We start from the raw sequence: 21,260 nt of genomic DNA, 5'->3' as shown, positions 1-21,260 counted from the left end.
AGAGCATTTATCTCAATTTGTTGGTAAAATGTAGTTACTTTCGGCAAGTGTTTTGCTTTGGTATTTATACACAGACTGTAATGAGGTTGAGCTATCCCAACTTTCTTCTCATTTGTAACACATTCGTACAAACCAAAAAGATGAATCCTACTGGAAGTGGGTCTTTATCAGAAATATGCCCCAACGCAGTTAAGTGATACCAAGAAAATCATTTTCCTATCCTAGGCCTAACATTATTTATGCAAAAATTAGGAGATTGAATGACTATTATCTGTAAGTTCCTACAATTCATGTATACACATCAATTTATACATCATGATGTAGGTAGACAGCGAGACTGTACTTTCTGGCCCCCATGATGCTAGGCGTGGCCATTTAACTTGCTTAAAGCAAATATGGTACATGTGTCTTGTAAGAGAAAACTGAAGTTTCTTTCATCTCTTTCTTCCTCTGCCGAAAGAATGATAGTCTCCCAAAAGGGACTTTCCTTCACCTTTGATCCTGGAGTGAAGATGACTTGGAGCAGTGCTACAGCCAGTCAACAGCTGGCAATACTCACCAGGAAATGCACCTTTGTTGTTGTTAACTGCAGCATAACCTAATGAAAGCTAATTAATTATAAGAATTTGCTAATAATTGAAGATCAGTATATAGTTAAAACACAAACACCCAAATTTAATAGAAAGGTGATAATGTAGGCTGGGCGCTGTGGCTCACACCTGTAAATCCCAGTACTTTGGTAGGCTGAGTGGGTAGATTGCCCAGTCTCAGGAGTTCGAGACCACCCTGGGCAATATGGTGAAACTTCGTCTTTACTAAAATTAAAAAAAAAAAAAAAAATTAGCTGGGCGTGGTGGTGCGTGCCTGTAGTCCCAGCTACTCGGGAGGCTGAGACAGGAAATTGCTTGAGCCTGGGAGGTGGAGGTTGCAGTGAGCTGAGATCGTGCCAGCGCACTCCAGCTTGGGCTATGGAGTAAGACTCCATCTCATTTAAAAAAAAAAAAAAGAAGGATGATAATGTGAAATATGACGTCAGTGGAAATAAGTTAAAAAGCAACTTTAAAGAATTTAAAAAAATTGTATTGGTAGTAAAAGAAATTGATTTAAACATGTATGTAGAATTTTCTTTGTGATTTCTGGCCTGAATCCTTGAGTGACTATTCCAAGTAAGAGTCAACATTTTTACAAAATTGTCATTCATCATTAAGATATTCCAAGATTATATTTCCACTATTTTATAAAGGACAGTCCAATTTAGCAATCCAGGTTTCCAAAGTAAGATCCAAGGATAAGGCTTCTCCTGAAGTAATGCGACACAACCTTAATTTCTTAGCTGTTAGTTTTTTTTTCTTTTTTTTAAAATAAAATAGAGATGAGGTCTCACTGTGTTGCCCAGGCTGGTGTCAAACTCCTGGGCTCAAGTGATCCTCCTGCCTCGGCCTCCCAACATGTCAGGATTACAGGTGTGAGCCAGTGTGCCTGGCCTGTTAGTGTCATTTTTTTTTTTTTTTTGAGATGGAGTCTCGCACTGTCTCCCGGGCTGAAGTGCAATGGCGCTCTCCCTGCTCACTGCAACCTCTGCCTCCTGGGTTCAAGCAGTTCTCCTCCCTCAGCCTCCCAAGTAGCTAGGATTACAAGTGCCCGCCACCACACCTAGCTAATTTTTTGTGTTTTTAGTAGAGACGGGGTTTCACTATGTTGGCCAGGCTGCTCTCAAACTCCTGACCTTGTGATCCGCCCTCCTCGGCCTCCCAAAGTGCTGGGATTACAAACGTGAGCCACCGTGCCCAGCCTATTGTCATCTTTAAGACTGGCCAGAGAAGCAGCAAAGTCTGTGACCTTTTTGATGCTTCATCCATGGAAAAGAACATTGGTTTACCCTTTCTTTGCTCCCCTTAGGTAAGAAAACTTGAAAGCAAATACTTTCTGCCTGTGGCAGTGATTTATCCCCATCATTGTATATCCATAATTTCATCAGTGCAATTCCTTTGCAGCTGTTTCACTATTTTTTGTCACCTTTCCCTTGTTTACTTGCTGTCTCTCCTGTTTTGGAATCAATGTGTTTAACAAGTTTCTGAGTGGCAGCCGTGTAAGGCTTTGGGATTTCCAGTTTTTCACACTTGTGATCTGACTGATGATGGTGTCTCAGGCAAAAATTATTCTCACAGTAAGGACGTATAACTGCCACAAGTTCTCTTTCAACAGGGCCCTTGAATGAGCATGGGTAAAATTTATGTCTTCAGTCTCTCATTGATTATAGTCATCTCAGGACAACCACGAGACTGCCAGCTTTTGTGTTCAAGGCAAAGTATTCCTGAGTATCATACACAAATGAAAGAAAATCTGGCAGTGCTGCCCAGTGTTCAACTGTGCCATCTCTCTCGTGCCACTAAAGAGCAGAAATTTTAAATTTTGATTAAGTCACAATTTCAAATTGTTCTTTTATGGATTGTGCCTATAATCCTAGCTACTCAGGAGGCTGAGGGAGGAAAATTACTTCAACTCAGGAGGCACAGGTCACAGTGAGCAGAGATCACGCCACTGTACTCCAGCCTGGGTGAGAGTGAGGCCCCGTTTCAAAAAAACAAAAAAAGTCATAGGATTATGTCTGTCTTAATGCTAGCACTATACTGCCTTGATTATTGTAGGCTTATACTGAGTCTTGAAATCAGATAGTGTTAGGCCTCCAACATTGTTCTTTTTTTGGCCTATTTTTGGTCCTTGGCATTCCCAAATGAATTTTACAATCAAGTTGTTAATTTCTTATGGAATTTAAGAATGCCTGCTGGAATTTTGGTTGGGATTTGCATTAAATCCCTAACAGTATTGCCTTCCTCCCCATGAACACAATGTATTTCTCAATTTAATTATTATTTGTCAATGGTATTTTTTTTGTAAACTTCATTTTTAATTGTTCATCGCTAGCATATAGAAATACAATTGTCAACACCTTCTGTGTTAAAAAGAAAATACAGTTGTATTTATTTTTTTGTTTTTTTTTTTTGAAATGGGGCCTCACTCTCTCACCCAGGCTGGAGTGTAGTGGCGTGATCTCTGCTCACTGTGACCTCTGCCTCCTGAGTTGAAGTAATTCTCCTCCCGCAGCCTCCTGAGTAGCTGGGATTATAGGCATGTGCCACTATGACGGCTAATTTTTGTATTTTTAGTAGAGATGGGGTTTCACCCTGTTGGCCAGGCTGGTCTCGAACGCTTGACCTCAAGTGATTTGCCTATCTCGGCCTCCCAAAGTGCTAGGATTACAGGCGTGAGCCACTGCGCCTGGCTCTACAATTGTTTTTCTTATATTGATTCATGTATCCTGCAGTTTTGCTAAACTCAGTTATTGTTGTGGTGTTTTTTTTTTTTTTTTTTTGGTTTTTGTCTAGATTCCATTAGATTTTCTCTACAGATGAGCCTATCATCTGTGAATAAGAGCACTTTTGCTTCTTTCCAATCTGGATGCCTTTTATCTATTTTCTTGACTATTGCTACTTATTGGAACCTCCAGTATAAATTTGAATGGAAGTGGTGAACAGACATACCTGCTCTTTTTCTGATCTTAAGAAGAAAGTGTTAAGCTTGATGTTAACTGTGTTTTGTTGGATATGCCCTTTGTCAGATTGAGGAAGTTCCTTTTTTTTTTTTTTTGTGAGAGAAGGTCTTGCTCTCTCACCCAGGCTGGCATGCAGTGGCGTGATCATGGCTCGCTGCTGCCTCGGTCTCCTGGGCTCAAGTGATCCTTCCACCTCAGCCTCCTGAGTAGCTAGAATTACATGCGTGCACCACTACACTTGGTTAATTAAAAAAAAATTTTTTTTGTGGAGATGGGGTCTTGCTTTGTTGCCTAGATTAATCTCAAACTCCTGGCTTCAAGGACTTGGGTTCCCAAAGTGCTGGGATTACAGGTGTGAACCACTGTGACCAGCCCCTTTCTATTTCTTTCTTTCTCCATTTCCTTCTTTCTTTCTTTTAGAGATGGGGTCTTGCTCTGTCACTCAGGCTGCTGTAGTGCAGTGGCACAATTAGTGGCACAGTCACAGTCAGTGCAGTAGCCTTGACCTCCTGGGCTCAAGCGATTCTCCAAACTCTGCCTCCTGGGATTATAGGCATATGCCAGCATGCCTGGCTAATTTTTGTGCTTTTTTGTAGAGACAGGGTTTTGCCATGTTGCCCAGGCTGGTCTTAAACTCTTGGGCTCAAGTGATCCTCCTGCCTCTGCCTCCCAAAGGCTGGCATTACTGGCATTAGCTACTGCACTTGACAACCCTTTCTATTTCTTGTTTGCTGAGAATTTATGTAAAACAGATTTTGGATTTTGTCAAATGCTTTTTTTTTTTTTTTTTTTTTACCTCTACTGAAGTGATCATTAATGGTTTTCTTCTTTCAGTCTGATAATATGGCAAATTACATTGATTTTTCAATGTTTAACAAACTTTGCATTCTTAAGCTAAACCCTACTTCATTGTATGTTGTCTTTGTAAAATATTGGATTCAATTTGCTGAAATTTTGTTTGAAATACAGTCTGCCCTCCATATCCACAAATTCTGCATTTGCAGAACCACAGATGGGAAATATTTTTTAAAATAAGAAATAACATACAGCAATAAAAAATAATACAAATAAAAAATACATATAATTATTATATAATATTTACATTGTATTAGGTACTAAAAGTCATCTAGAGCTGATTAACATATAAGGAGGATGTGCATAGGTTATATGTAAATACTATACTATTTTATCTAAGGGACGTTACCACCCGCACATTTTGGTATCTTTGGCCTGAAACTAATCTCTGAAGGATACGGAGAGATGAATGTATTTGCATCTGTGTTCATGAGGGAAATGGATATGAAGTTGTCTTGAAATGTCCTTGACCTTTATCGGTAATATCTTGTCACCTTGTAATGTCTGTGTGACCTTTCTTTTCTAATAAAGTTGTTTAGTGCTATATAGTAGTCCCCCATTTTGTGTGGGGGATATTTTCCAAGTCGCCCAGGAGATACCTGAAACTGTGGATAGTTTCATACCTCATTGTCATCAATTGAAACATATTTCTGTTCATGACTTCTACTCACAAATTTAATGCTGTTTTCATCTTAATTAAGCATTTATCATACATTGTGACCATAACTTTTGTAGTTTGAAGTGCAAGAGTAAAATTAGTATAAATTTATTTTTCCTTCACAGTTTCACAGATAGATTTGTTCTTACCATAAATGTTAGCAGCCTCAGCATTCAATTTTGTTTGTTTCCTTATTAAGTAGAGAACTTTCACTGTCTCACTTGAAGGAAGCACTTTAACAGCTTCTCTTTGACATATTCAAATTGCCAGCATCACTACTTTTGTGGTTTGGGGCCATTATTAAGTAAAATAAGGGTGGGTTTAATGCAGTCACTGTGATATCGCAATAGTATATCTGATAACTGACTCACATGGTTACTAAGTATTAGCTGGCTGGTAGCACTTACAGCATGGATACACTGGGCAAGGGGATGATTCACTTCCCAGGCAGGACAGAGTCGCATGGCAGGAGATTTCATTGTGTTGCTCAGAATGGTACACAATTTAAAACTTTTGAATTATTTACTTCTGGAACTTTCTGTTTAATATTTTTATACTACAGTTGATTGTGGGTAATTGAAACCATGATTGGCTGGGCCCGGTGGCTCATGCCTGTAATCTTAGCACTTTGGGAGGCCGAGGTGGCTGGAACACCTGAGGTCAGGAGTTCGAGACCAACCTGGCCAACATGGTGAAACCCTGACCCTACTAAAAATACAACAATTAGCTGGGCATGGTGGCGGGCGCCTGTAATCCCAGCTACTCCAGAGGCTGAGGCAGGAGAATTGCTTGAACCCAGGAGGCGGAGATTGCAGTGAGCAGAGATCGTGCCTCTGCACTCTGCACTCTAGCCTGGGCGACAGAGCGAGACTTGTCTCCCCCCAACAAAAAAAAAGAAACCATGACAAGTAGAACTATGGATAAGGGATGACTATTGTTTGTGTATCTTTGTTGGCTTTCTGTTTACATATTATATCAGATATTGAGAGAAGAGTAGTAACTTCAAATTATAGTTGTGGATTTATCTATTACCTTTTAAATTCTGTCTTTCATGTAATTTGAAGTTCTATTTTAGGTATATAAACATTTAGGATTGTTATATCCTCTTATAAAATGACCTTCTTTATCTCTGATAATGTTGTTTGCTTGGAAATCTACTTTATCTTATATTAATATAGTCACTCTAACTTCTTTTTGAATAGAGTTAACATCTTATATATTTTCCCAGCCTTTTGCTTGTATTCTCTTTTTTATGTTTATCTTTAACTTTTTTTTTTTTGAGATGGGGTCTCACTCTGTCACCGAGGCTGGAGTGCAATGATATGATCATGGCTCACTGCAGCCTTCATCTCCCAGGCTCAAGCAGTTCTCCCATCTCAGCCTCCCAAGTAGCTGGGACTACAAAATTTTATTATTTTTTGAGATGGGGTCCCACTATGTTGCCCAGGCTGTTCTTGAACTCCTGGATTCAAGCAATCCTCTCGCCTCAGCCTCCCAAAATGTTTGGTTTACCTAGGAAATCATACCTAGGAAAAATCTTTAAAGTTTGTCTGTTAGTAGCATATAGTTGGGTCTTGCGTTTAGAAATACAGTCTGACAATCTTTGTCTTTTAATTGGGTTATTTAAACCATTTTATTTTATTTTTAAATTAAAGTTTTATTTTTTGCTCACATTTCATTCATCTCAGTTGGTAGATTGGATATATCTTTGGTTTACACTGCTTTGTTTTGTGACCAGCGATTGGTGTCTCTCTGGGACAAACCAGACTCACGACAGATGGAAAAGAGATCTAGTTGAAATACCTTAAAGCATCCCCTAGGGAGTGGTATACATAATTTCTACTTAAATTTTATTGGCCAAAGTAAGTCAGATGGCCAAACCTTTTATGAGCAAATCTTGCAGGGATGGATCTAAAATTCACACTTTTAAAGAGTACGGTTTAGTGGTTTTTAATATGTTCACAAAATTTGTGCAATTATTACTACTACCCAAACTGCCAATCAGAATATTTCCATCACCCCAAAAAGAAACTCTGTCCCCATTAGTCTCCTCATGTCACCCTCCTTCCAACCCCTGGTAACCACTAATATATTTTCTGTCTCTATGGATTTGCCTATTCTGGACATTTAATTGTGATGGAATGATACAATAAGTGGCCTTTTGTAACTCTTCTTTCACACAACATAATGTTTTTGAGATTTTGAGGAAAATAGGTTATTTACATTTAAGGTGATTATTAATATTGTTATATTTAAACTTGTCATCATCTTATATTGTTGTTTCCTTTAATTCTCCCATCTTTGACTTCATTGAATATTTTTATGATTTTGTTATAGTTTTATTGATTTATAAGCTATAACTGTTATTTTAGTGGTTGTGTTAAGATTTATAATATAAATCTTTAACTTGTAAGTCTGTCTTTGAGGGTTAACCACTTCACATGTACTGTAAGAACCTTATAATAGCACACTTGCATTTCTCCTGTCCAGTCCTTTGTACCAGTTTTGTCAAAGATTTTACTTTTATGTTATAAACTCTATACTACATTATTTTTTAACTCAACAGTCAGTTATCTTTAAATGAGATTGAAATAATAAGAAAAAACTTTTATGTGTTTACCTAGTTACCATTTCTAATGCTCTTCTGTCCTTTCTTTAGATCCAGATTTCCATCTGATGTTTCCTTCTTGAAATACTTTTTTTAACATTTCATGTAGTGTGGTGGTATCGGTGATGAATTATTTAGCTTTTGTATGTCTGAGAAAGTCGTAATTTTGGCTTTGATTTTTAAAAATATTTCTTGACTATGGAATTCTATTTAATAGGTTGACAGTTTTTGTTTTCCAAATATTTTAATCATGTGATTTCATTGATATCTCTCGTGTTTTCAGTGAGAAATTTCATGTGTTCCTTATCTTTTTGTTTGTTTGTTTGTTACTCTCAAGCACATTTGTTTCTTTGTATATGTCTTTTTTCTCTGCTTTTTCACTGGTTTTAAGCAATTTATTCTGAAGTGTCATTGTTTTTTCCATGTTTCTTACGTTTGTGATTTGTCGAACTTCTTATGGATTTATAGTTTTCTTCAAATGTGGAAATTTTGGAGCCAATGTTCTTCAAATAATTTTTGTCCCTTTCTTGCCTCTTCTTTAGAAACTCTAAGTACACACATATTAGGCCACTTGAAGTTGTTCCACAGTTCACTGATGCTTTGTTTATTTTTTGGAAAGTTGCTACATATTCAGATTCACTACTACTGTCTTTTGCCATATCTAAGTTGCTGTTAATCCCATCTAGTGTATTTTTTTATCTCTCACATTGTATTATGAAGTTTAGAAGTTAGAAGTTAGAGATGAGTATTTTTTAATATGTCTCTATTAAACTTTTGAATATATAGGATACAGTTACAGTAACTTTTAATGGGCTTGTCTGGTAATTCTAACATTTGAGTTAATGCCGGTTTGCTTTTGATGGATTGATTTCCCCCCTGCCTCATTATTGGTTATACCTTTCTTCCGCTTTGCATGCCAATTTTTTTTTTTTTTGAAACAAAATCTCACTCTGTGACCCAGGCTTGAGTACAGTGGCGTGATCATGGCTCGCTGCAGCTTTGACCTTCTTGGCTCAAGTGATCCTTCCACCTCTGCCTCCCAAGTAGCTGGGACTACAGGTGTGCCCCATCATGCCCTGCTAATTTTTGTATTTTTTGTAGAGATGGGGTTTCACCATGTTACTCAGGCTGGTCTGAAAGCCTGATAATCTTTTATTGAATACCTGAGATTGCGAATTTTATCTTGTTGTGTTTGACTGTTTTCTATTTTCCTGTAAATATTCTTGAATGTTGTTCTGGTATGCAGTTAAATTACTTCAAAAGAATTTGTTCTAGAGTAATGCAGAGCCTAGGACTATCATTCCACTCTACCGAGGTGAGACCCTTTTGTGCACTCTTCCCAGTGTGTCTTGAAACAGTAGCTTTTCCAGTCTGGCTGGTGGAGATAGGTATAATTCTCTACCCTCTGTGAATGTTAGGCATGGTTATATCTAATCTTTTCTGGTGGTTGATTCTCTGACCATGGGTAGTTTCCTTACATGAATGCATTGATCAGTTCCCAGCTGAATATTTGATGGAGATCTACTAATCTCTGAAGATCTCTGTATAGTTCTTTCATCTCTGGTGGTGTCCTGTGAACTTTAGCCACCTTGGTCTCCCTGCCATTGTGTACCTGAAATGTGGCTTGTCTGACTTGTGGTGACTCTCCTCATCATCTCCTCAATTCAGGGAGCACACAAGACTGTATCTCAATTTTCCCCACCTGTTATAGGGCCTAGAAACTGGATTTCAAGGTGGTTAAGATGGCAGTCATAGAGCTTACTTTACTTATGTCCTGAGTCTCAGGAATTCTTCTCCAATGCTGCCTGTTGTCTAAAGTCTTTTTTTTTTTTTTTTTTTTTAAAGACAGGGTCTTACTCTGTTGCTCAGGCTGGAGTGCAGTGGTGCCATCACAGTTCACTGCATCCTTGACCTCCTGGGCTTGGGTGGTCCTTCTATCTCTGCCTCCCGAGTAGCTGGGACTACAGGTGTGTGCCACCATGTCCAGCTAATTTTTGTACTTTTAATAGAGATGGGGTTTCATCATGTTGCCCAGGCTGGTCTCGAACGCCTGGGCTGAAGCAGTCTGCCCACGTTGGCCTCCCAGGGTGTTAGGATTATGGGCATGAGTGACTGCTCCAAGCCTAAAGTCTTGAAAATAATTGTTTGATATAACTTAATGTATTTTGTTCAGTCTTTTTTGGTTTCAGGAAAGAGGGTATATCTAGTCTCTATTATTTCATCATGGCAAGAATGAAATAATTTTTCATATAAAGTTTTATATTTTCCTTTGGCATGGGAAGAAGTCTGAACAGAGTTAGAAAAATTGATTTATATTATTTGACAATTAGATATTGGAGTTAATATCATATATAAATATATTCTGAATGTTACCTCTGCTTAGCTTTAAAAAAATTTACTGCTGAGGTAATTATTGAAGTAATTTTATACTTTTACCACTGAGGTAATTTTTACTTTAAATAGTTACCTGTCCTCAGACTTGATCCCTTTCTATTGAGATGGAGACACACAACAGAAGCTTGAAGGAAATTCACAGGGACAGGATTTAGGATCTATAGATTTTGAGTCTGGCCTCATTGAGCCCCAAGAATAGTAGCTAATATCAACTCATGCAAACCTGGTGATAGAAAATACTGCTTTCTTATGATCATTTCCTAGAAAGCCCTTTTAAAGGTTTTCTTTGGCACTCAGCACTCAATGGGTAAGGTAGAAAGCTGGGTGTGCCACATGATAACTTTATGTGGGTTTAGTGTGTGTATATATGTTTTGGTTTTAACTTTCTACCCCTTCGTTTACTGCATTTGAAAGATTTTGAGCAAATCCTCTGGTTAGAAGTTTTGGGAAGAGATAGTCTTTTAAAATAATATGTAGATTCTCAAAGTTTCTTGGATAAGATGAAATTAGAAGAGGATCTTGAAAGATCAAAGTGGAGTGTTAGGTTGTGTGAGGGCTGTTATGAGCAAATAGGTTCTCAGAGAAAAGGAAATGACAGGGACTATTAAATAGAGCAAAAGGAGGTATGTGATAGAAAAATAGTGGGACATGAAGCTAGGGCAGGGCTGACAAAGTAAAGCACTTACAGACGGTGCTGAAGGGTATAAAGGATTTTTAAGTGTTCAGTTGATTATTATATACAAGGATGAAGTAGTTTACAGTAAAGATAAGTTCTGGTATAGATTTTGTAAGTGACCAAAGTTGAATTTATTTTTATGGTTGTGATAAATAGTTACTCTGCAACTAAAATACACAAAGCACTATATTAAAATTGTTGTAGGTAAGGTATGGGTATAGATGAATTGCTTGTTCCCAAACAATTCACAATTTACTCCGGAATACCGGATGTGTTTAATGTATATGTTGACAACTAAGGAATAATTACTGGAGTCTTTTTTTAAAAAAATTATTGTTTTACTTTAAATTCTAGGGTACATGTGCACAATGTGCAGGTTTGTTACAAGGGTATACATGTGCCATGTTGGTTTGCTCCCCCCATTAACTCGTTATTTACATTGGGTATTTCTCTTAATGCTATCCCTCCGCCAGCCCTCCATCCCCTGACAGGCCCTGGTGTGTGATGTTCCCCTCCCTGTGTCCAGGTGTTTTCATTGTTCAGTTCCCACCTGTGAGTTAGAACGTGCGGTGTTTGGTTTTCTGTCCTTGTGATACTTTGCTAAGAATGATGGTTTCCAGCTTCATCCATGTCCCTACAAAGGACATAGACTCATCCTTTTTTTATGGCTGCATAGTATTCCATGGTATATATGTACCACATTTTCTTAATCCTGTCTATCATTGATGGACATTTGGGTTGGTTCCAAGTCTTTGCTATTGTGAATAGTGCCACAGTAAACATACGTGTGCATGTGTCTTTATAATAGCATGATTTATAATCCTTTGGGTATATACCCAGTAATGGGATAGCTGGGTCAAATGGTATTTCTAATTCTAGATGCATGAGGAATCGCCACACTGTCTTCCACAATGGTTGAACTAATTTTTTACATTCCCACCAACAGTGTAAAAGCGTTCCTATTTCTCCACATCCTCTCCAGCATCTGTTGTTTCCTGACTTTTTAATGATCGCCATTCTAACTGGTGTGAGATAGTGTCTCATTGTGGTTTTGATTTTCATTTCTCTGATGACCAGTAATGATGACCATTTGTCTGTATGCTGCATAAATGTCTTCTTTTGAGAAGTGTCTGTTCATATCCTTTGCCCACTTTTTGATGGGGTTGTTTGTTTTTTTCTTGTAAATTTGTTTAAGTTATTTGTAGATTCTGGATATTAGCCCTTTGTCAGATGGGTTGATTGCAAAGATTTTCTCCCATTCTGTAGGTGGCTTGTTCACTCTGATGATAGTTTTATTTTGCTGTGCAGAAGCTCTTTAGTTTACTTAGGACCCATTTGGCAATTTTGGCTTTTGTTGCCATTGCTTTTGGTGTTTTAGTCATGAAGTCCTTGCCCATGCCTATGTCCTGAATGATATTGCCTAGATTTTCTTCTAGGGTAGTTATGGTTTCAGGTCTAACATTTAAGTCTTTAATCCATCTTGAATTAATTTTTATATAAGGTGTAAGGAAGGGATCCAGATCCAGCTTTCTACATATGGCTAGCCAGTTTTCCCAGCATCATTTATTAAATAGGAAATCCTTTCCCCGTTTCTTGTTTTTGTCAGGTTTGTCAAAGATCAGATGGTTGTAGATGTGTGGTGTTATTTCTGAGGCCTCTGTTCTGTTCCATTGGTCTATATCTCTGTTTTGGTACCAGTACTATGCTGTTTTGGTTATTGTAGCCTTGTAGTATAGTTTGAAGTCAGGTAGCGTGATGCTCCTGACTTTGTTCTTTTTGCTTAGGTTTGTCTTGGCTATGCAGGCTCTTTCTTGGTTCCATATGAACTTTAAAGTAGTTTTTTCCAGTTCTGTGAAGAAAGTCAATAGTAGCTTGATGGCAATAGCAATTAATCTATAAATTATCTTGGGCAGTATGGCCATTTTCACGATACTGATTCTTCCTATCCCTGAGCATGGAATGTTCTTCTATTTGTTTGTGTCCTTGTTTATTTCGTTGAGTAGTGGTTTATAGTTCTCCTCGAAGAGGTCCTTCACATCCCTTGCAAGTTAGATTCCTAGATATTTTATTCTCTTTGTAGCAGTTGTTAATGTGAGTTCACTCATGATTTGGCTCTCTGTTATTGGTGTGCAGGAATGCTTGTGATTTTTGCACATTGATTTTGTATCCTGAGACTTTGCTGAAGTTGTTTATCAGCTTAAGGAAACTTTGGGCTGAGACAATGGGGTTTTCTAAATATACAATCATGTCATCTGCAAACAGTGACAATTTGACTTCCTCTTTTCCTAATTGAATACCCTTTATGTCTTTCTCTTGCCTGATTGCCCTGGCCAGAACTTCCAACACTATGTTGAATAGGAGTGGTGAGAAAGGGCATCCCTGTCTTGTGCCGGTTTTCAAAGGGAATGCTTCCAGTTTTTGCCCATTCAGTATGATATTGGCTGTGGGTTTGTCATAAATAGCTCTTATTATTTTGAGATACGTTCCATCAGTACCGAATTTATTGAGAGTTTTTAGCATGAAGGGCTGTTGAATTTTGTTGAAGGCCTTTTCTGCATCTATTGAGATAATCATGTGGTTTTTTTCATTGGTTCTGTTTATGTGATGGATTATGTTTATTGATTTGCGTATGTTGAACCAGCCTTGCATCCCAGGAATGAAACTGACTTGATCGTGGTGGATAAGCTTTTTGATGTGCTGCTGGATTCGGTTTGCCAGTATTTTATTGAGGATTTTCACATCGATGTTCATCAGAGATATTGGTCTAAAATTCTCTTTTTTTGATGTGTCTTTATCACACTTTGGTATCAGGATGATGCTGGCCTCATAAAATGAGTTAGGGAGGATTCACTCTTTTTCTTTTGACTGGAATAGTTTCAGAAGGAATGGTACCATCTCCTCTTTGTACCTCTGGCAGAATTCGGCTGTGAATCCCTCTGGTCCTGGACTTTTTTGGTTGGTAGGCTATTAATTATTGCTTCAATTTCAGAGCCTGTTATTGGTCTATTCAGAGATTCCACTTCTTCCTTGTTTAGTCTTGGGAGGGTGTATGTGTCCAGGAATTCATCCATTTCTTCTAGATTTTTCTAGTTTATTTGGGTAGAGGTGTTTATAGTATTCTCTAATGGTAGTTTGTATTTCTATGGGATTGGTGGTGATATCACCTTTGTCATTTTTTATTGAGTCTATCTGATTCTTCTCTCTTTTCTTCTTTATTAGTCTTGCTAGCAGCCTATCAATTTTGTTGATCTTTTCAAAAAACCAGCTCCTGGATTCATTGATTTTTTGAAGAGTGTTTTTGTGTCTCTATTTCCTTCAGTTCTGCTCTGATCTTAGTTATTTCTTGCCTTCTGCTAGCTTTTGAATATGTTTGCTCTTCTGTAGTTCATTGTGATGTTAGGGTGTCGATTTTAGATCTTTCCTGCGTCTCTTGTGGGCATTTAGTGCTGTAAATTTCCCTCTACACACTACTTTAAATGTGTCCCAGAAATTCTGGTACATTGTATCTTTGTTTTCATTGGTTTCAAAGAACATCTTTATTTCTGCGTTTATTTCATTATGTACCCAGTAGTCATTCAGGAGCAGGTTGTTCAGTTTCCATGCAGTTGTGCAGTTTTGAGTGAGTTTCTGAATCCTGAGTTCTAATTTGATTGCACTATGGTCTGAGAGACAGTTTGTTGTGATTTCTGTTCTTTTACATTTGCTGAAGAGTGCTTTACTTCCAACTATGTGGTCAGTTTTGGAGTAAGTGCCATGTGGTGCTGAGAAGAATGTATATTCTGTTGATTTGGGGTGGAGAGTTCTGTAGATGTCTATTAGGTCTGCTTGGTGCAGAGCTGAGTTCCATTCCTGGATATCGTTGTTAACTTTCTATCTCGTTGATCTGTCTAATGTTGACAGTGGGGTGTTATTATTGTGTGGGAGTCTAAGTCTCTTTATAGGTCTCTCCAGACTTGCTTTATGAATCTGGGTGCTCCTGTATTGGGTGCATATGTATTTAGTATAGTTAGCTCTTCTTGTTGAATTGATCCCTTTACCATTATGTAATGGCCTTCTTTGTCTCTTATGATCTTTGTTGGTTTAAAATCTGTTTTATCAGAGACTAGGATTGCAACCCCTGCTTTTTTTTGCTTTCAATTTGCTTGGTAGATCTTCCTCCATCCCTTTATTTTGAGCCTGTGTGCGTCTTTGCACGTGAGATGGGTCTCCTAAATAGAGCACACTGATGGAAACTCCTTTATCTAATTTGCCAGTCTGTGTCTTTTAATTGGGGTATTTAGCCCATTTACATTTAAGGTTAATATTGTTATGTATGAATTTGATCCTATCATTATGATGTTAACCGGTTATTTTGCCCATTAATTGATTCAGTTTCTTCATAGCATTGATAGTCTTTACAATTTGGCATGTTTTTGCAGTGGCTGGTACCGGTTGTTCCTTTCCATGTTTAGTGCTCCTTCAGGAGCTCTTTTAAGGCAGGCCTGGTGGTGACAAAATCTCTCAGTGTTTGCTTGTCTGTAAAGAGTTTTATTTCTCCGTCACTTATGCAACTTAGTTTGGCTGGATATGTGATTCTGGGTTGAAAATTCTTTTCTTTAAGAATGCTGAATATTGGCCCCCACTTTCTTCTGGCTTGTAGAGTTTCTGTCGAGAGATCCGCTGTTAGTCTGATGGGCTTCCCTTTGTGGATAACCCGACCTTTCTCTCTGGCTGCCCTTAACAATTTTTCCTTCATTTCAACCTTGGTGAATCTGACAGTTATATCTTGGGGTTGCTCTTCTTGAGGCGTGTCTTTGTGGTGTTCTCTGTATTTCCTGAATTTGAATGTTGGCCTGCCTTGCTAGGTTGGGGAAGTTCTCCTGGATAATATCCTGAAGAGTGTTTTCCAACTTGGTTTCATTCTCCCCATCACTTTCAGGTACACCAATAAAATACACAGTTGGTCTTTTCACTTAGTCCCATATTTCTTGGTGGCTTTGTTCATTTCTTTTTACTCTTTTTTTCTCTAAACTTCTCATCGCTTTATTTCATTAATTTGATGTTCAATCACTGATACCTTTCTTCCACTTGATTGAATAGGCTATTGAATGAAGCTTGTGCATGGATCACGTAGTTCTCATGCCATGGTTTTCAGCTCCATCAGGTCTTTTAAGGTCTTCTCTACACTGTTTATTCTAGTCAGCCATTCATCTAATCTTTTTTCAAGGTTTTTAGCTTCCTTGTGATGGGTTCAAACATCCTTCTTTAGCTCGGAGAAGTTTGTTATTACTGACCTTCTGAAGCCTATTTCTATCAGCTCTTCAAAGTCATTCTCCATCCAGCTTTGTTCTGTTGCTGACGAGGAGCTGCAATACTTTGGAGGAAAAGAGGTGCTCTGGCTATTAGAATTTTAAGCTTTTCTGCTCTGGTTTCTCCCCATCTTTGTGGTTTTATCGACCGTTGGTCTTTGATGCTGGTGACCTACAGATGGGGTTTTGGTGTGGATGTCTTTTTGTTGATGTTGATGCTATTCCTTTCTGTTAGTTTTCCTTCTAACAGTCAGGTCCCTCAGCTGCAGGTCTGTTGGAGTTTGCTGGAGGTCCACTCCAGACCCTGTTTGCCTGCATATCACCAGTGGAGGCTGCAGAACAGCAAATATTGCTGCCTAATCCTTCCTCTGGAAGCCTTGTCCCAGAGGGGCACCTGCCTGTATGAGGTTTCAGTCAGCCCCTACTGGGAGGTTTCTGCAAGTTAGGCTACATGGGGGTCAGGGACCCACCTGAGGAGGCAATCTGTCTGTTCTCGGAGCTCAAACACTGTGCTGGGAGAACCACTGCTCTATTCAGAGCTGTCAGACAGGGACATTTAAGTCTGTGGAAGTTTCTGCTGCCTTTTGTTCAGCTATGCTCTGCCGCCCAGTTTGAGCTTCCCGAAAGCTTTGTTTACCTACTCAAGCCTCAGCAATGGTGGACGCCCCTCCACCTGCCAGGCTGCTGCCCCGCAGTTCAATCTCAGACTGCTGTGCTAGCAGTGAGCAAAGCTCCAGGGGCATGGGACCTACTGAGCCAGGCGCAAGATATAATTTGGTGTGCTGTTTGCTAAGACTGTTGGAAAAGCACAGTATTTAAGCGGTAGTGTCCCGTTTTTCCAGGTATAGTCTGTCATGGTTTTTCTTGGCTAGGAAAGGGAAATACCCCGACACCTTGCTCTTCCGGGTGAGGCGATGCACCCCCCTGCTTTGGCTCGCCCTGTGTGGGCTGCACCCACTGTCCAACCAGTCCCAGTGAGGTGAACCAGGTACCTCAGTTGGAAATGCAGAAATCACCCATCTTCTGCGTCAATCACGCTGGGAGCTGCAGACCGGAGCTGTTCCTATTCAGCCATCTTGGAACGCACCTCCTTATTAGAGTTGTTGAAAGATGTTCAGAAAAGAGATTTTGACAAGAACTTGAAGAAATAAAAGGAGCAGAAGTTTAAGTCACTCTTTATTCTTGTGTGGAAGTACTAAAATATTTGAACTTTGGGTTCAAATTTTGAGTCGTGTGTGTGTATTTTAAAAAATCATTAAAACTGTTAGGGCGCAGTGGCTCATGCCTGTAATCCCTGCACTTTGGGAGGCTGAGGCGGGTGGATCACGTGAGGTCAGGAGTTCGAGACCAGCCCTGACCAATATGGTGAAACCCCATCTCTACTAAAAATACAAAAAGTTAGCTGGAGGTGGTGTCGTGCGCCTGTAGTCCCAGCCACTTGGGAGACTGAGACAGGAGAATTATTTGAACCTGGGAGGCGGAGGTTGCAGTGAGCCGAGATCGTGCCACTGCACTCCAGCCTGGGCGACAGAATGAAACGCCATCTCCAAAAATAGGGAAAAAAAATCATTAAAACTCAGAATCCATGGGAAGGATTTGTATGTAGAGAATGAGTCTTGTTTTCCCGTAGGAGAACAATCCTGGTGAAAAAACATCTCTCTGACTTTAGTAAAAAGTAAAGGTTAGGCACAGTGGCTCATGCCTGTAATCCCAGGATTTTGAGAGTCCGAGGCGTGAGAATTGCACGAGGCCAAGAGTTCAAGACCAGCCTGGGCAACATTTCAAGACCCCGTCAGTACAAAAAAGAAAGGAATTAGCTGGGTGTGATGGCATGTTCCTGTAGTTGTAGCTGCCCAGGAGACTGAGGCAGAAGTATTGCTGTAACCCGGAAATTCAAGGTTGCAATAAGCTCTGATCACATTACTGCACCCCAGCCTGGGTGACAGAGCTAGACCCTGTCTTTGAAAAATAAGATTAAATAAAGTAAAATGACAAACACTAAGCTTTAGTGCCCTTCTTCCTGTTCTGTCCTGTCACCCCACCAACTAGTAAGTCTGGGGAAAAATTGTAAGAATAATAATTTAAATTCTCTCTACATCTGTGGTTTGGTAACGTAGGTATGTAAGTTATATATCTAAAGTAAAAATTATAAGATACGGCTTACACTTTGTAGCGTAATAAAGTAGATGTTTATTCTTCCCTTCCCCAAATGTAGATGATTCTCTGGTTGTGTTAACTGTCTTTGATTCAGAAAATGTAAAAATAGCAACATTTGAGAAAATTAAAATTTAAGGAACATGAAAATATCAAATTCTATAAAGAAATTTTTTTCTTTTTATAGTTTTACTGCAGCTGTTACTTTTTAAAAATAAGTGCATGTGGCAACCCCAGAAAGATGTGAAGAAATGGTTTAATGTAATGTCAAAGATCTATTTGATGAAAGTTAATAATTGATAGCTTTAAAGTTGAAATCGGATAGTTTTTTTTCCCCTTGTGTGTTAAATGTGCTTTTCTTTTTTCATTTTAAAAACACAAAGGCTTTGGCAGAGATGAATTTATGGAGGTAAGTCTCAAGTATAATAGGATTGCATTTTAATTAAGGAGGGGAATGTTGCTAATTTAAATTTTGAATGAGCCATTATTTACATGGTTTAAAACTTAGGCATTGCAGCCATGTTTGTTCCCTTTTATATTCTGTTATTTGGAATCATATTTTGCTTTTTAGCGTATTTTGGGGACTGAGATATGAGAATGAAGAAAAAGAAAGGGTTTATTGATTTATGAGACAGGGTCTCACTCTGTCACCCAGGCTGGAATGCAGTGGTGCAATCTCGGCTCACTGGAACCTCTGCCTCCTTGGTTCAAGGGATTCTCTGACCCCAGCCTCCCAAGTAGCTGGGTTCACAGGCGCACGCCACTGTGCCTGGCTAATTTTTGTATTTTTTGGTAGAGATGGGGTTTCACCATGTTAGCCAGGCTGGTCTCAAACTCCTGACCTCGAGTGATTGGCCCACTTCAGCCTCCCATAGTGTTGAGATTACAGATGTGAGTCACTGCGCCCGGCCAGAAAGGGTTCTTTTTAAAGTAATAAATGTATTTTCTGATTTAAAAAAAATATAGTAAACAGGAATCTTTGAAAACTTAATTTATATATCGTTATATCCTACCAAAATCTAGATCTGTATTGTCTAGTATGGTAGCCAGTAACCATATGTGGCAATTGAGTACCCAAAATCTGACTGGTTTGACTTGTGATATGCTGTAAGAGTAAAATATGTACCAGATTTTAAAACTTGATTTGAAAAAGAGACTGTCTTAGTAATTGAAAAAAAATTTGTTTACCTGTTGAAGTGACATTTCAACTGTATTTGATAAAATAAACTATTAAAATTAATTTCAGGCTGGGCCTGGTGGATTACTCCTGTAATGGTAGCACTATGGAAGGCCTAGGTGGGAGGATTGCTTAAGCCCAGGAGTTCGAGACCAGGCTCTCAAGACCCCATCTCTATTTAAGATATATATATATTTTTTTCATCTTTTTCTAAAAGCTTTTAATTGTAGTGACTAGAACATTTAGCATTTCATAAGTGGACTGCATTGTATTTCTTTTGGACAGGCTGATCTAGATGACCTAATGTCCATCTTATATTTATAATTTTACCATCATAGCATTACCTCAGTTTTCCTGAGGGTATTCTCCATAAAACATCCAGCAACACCAAGAAAGTGAAGAGCTTGCAAGCAAACTAGGTATTTTCAAGTCTCTATTTAAAAATTCATGATTTTTAATCATAGGAAAGGTCTTTAGATCTTTATTTGAAGTCTTTATTCTTGTTATTTTCATTGAGGATTGTTTTAAATTTTTTTTTTTTTTTTTTTTTTTTTTGGTAGAGATGAGGTTTCGCTGTGTTGCCCAGGCTGGTCTCAAACTCCTGGGCTCAAGTGATCCACCTGCCTCAGCATCCCAAAGTGCTGGGATTATAGGTGTGAGCCACTTTTCCCAGCATCTCTGTGCTTTTAAGTGCCAGTGTGTTTAGCTTCCCAGGTGTTTGTATCATAACAGCATTTTTCTTCCTTAGATCCTTTCTTAGTTCCTTATAAATTATCTTAGCAGTTGATAAATTACCAACTGGCATGTTGACCAGTTGCTGTTGTATCCTGCTTTCTGAGTTCTGGTATCCATAGGAAAACATTAAGCTGAGTACAGTAGGATATTCAAAAAGTTTAATATCAACTGTTTTCAGATAATTACCAGATTTTTGTATGTAGCGTTCACCTTGCTTATGAACTTCAGATTTGTCTTTTCAACTACTGTGCTTATTATCTACATGGATTTTCTCCCAAGTACTTCAAACTCCCAATACTCAAAAGAGAATGCATTCTTTTCCCTTTCCTCCTTTGTATTTTCAAATCATAGTATTACAGATAAGCTTTTTGGGGGGGCTGTTTATCATCTGCATGCTGCCATACACAAGCTATTCTTTTTTCTTATATGGCCATCATGAAGTGTATACTCTGTCATTTTCCTTACATTGGTGACATCTTGGTAAGGAGAAGTTTTGATTCTCAGAAGCAAAGATATGGTGAAGTTCATCTGTGTAAGATAAGACTGAGACTGTTCTCTGTGCTGGAATATTTTCTCGTTCTCAGCTTGTTCCCCAGTCCCACCCATTAGGGAACTGGAAATGCCTTCTCCCTACAAAGTTTACCAAACGTCTGGAAGCAACCACTCCTTGACTCTCCATCTTTAATACTATTTGTAGTCCAGATGGTATATTGGCACCCCCGCCCGCCCTGTCTCACTAATGTGTGACTGTAGCCATTTTGAATGGCTGCCCTTGGATCTGGAGCTACTCTAAGAGAAACTTGTAGTGACCCAGTTAGGAGACAGGATTGTGTGTTCCCTTGTTGATAGAAAAACAACCTCTTATGTCCTAGTCTGTCATTCTGGGAGAATGAATGAATTTAGGCCTGTGAATTACTTACTGTATAAAAGTGGCATATAAGAAATGGCCAGGAGGCTACACAAACCTACAGGGACACCTTAGATTACAATGTACAATATTCCTGCTTGGATAGTATTCTTTTTCTTTAATCTGTGATAGTCAGAATTCTTGTGTTAGAAGGAGATAATGATGGGATGGAATGGGAAGTGAGGTGAATTATTCCCCCACTGTCCCCCCTGCTTTTTTTTTCGAGACAGGATCTCACTGTGTCACCCTGGCTAG

The 21,260-nt window shown here is 38.8% G+C and overlaps 1 protein-coding gene and 1 pseudogene across 2 annotated transcripts in view; one reads left to right on the top strand and one right to left on the bottom strand.

Moving 5' to 3' along the window:
- EVI5 (ecotropic viral integration site 5) overlaps nt 1-21,260 on the top strand; it is a 279,600-nt gene that overhangs the window by 62,524 nt on the left and 195,816 nt on the right. The gene's annotated exons all lie outside the window — the stretch shown is intronic.
- Nucleotides 1,158-20,168, bottom strand: LOC112633084 (annotated as a pseudogene).

This window comes from Theropithecus gelada, chromosome 1 (genome assembly GCF_003255815.1).
Source record: "Theropithecus gelada isolate Dixy chromosome 1, Tgel_1.0, whole genome shotgun sequence".
In the NCBI taxonomy this organism is placed as follows: domain Eukaryota; kingdom Metazoa; phylum Chordata; class Mammalia; order Primates; family Cercopithecidae; genus Theropithecus; species Theropithecus gelada.
The sequence above is the reverse complement of the archived record's forward strand: the minus strand, read 5'-3'. Positions and strand labels throughout refer to the sequence as shown.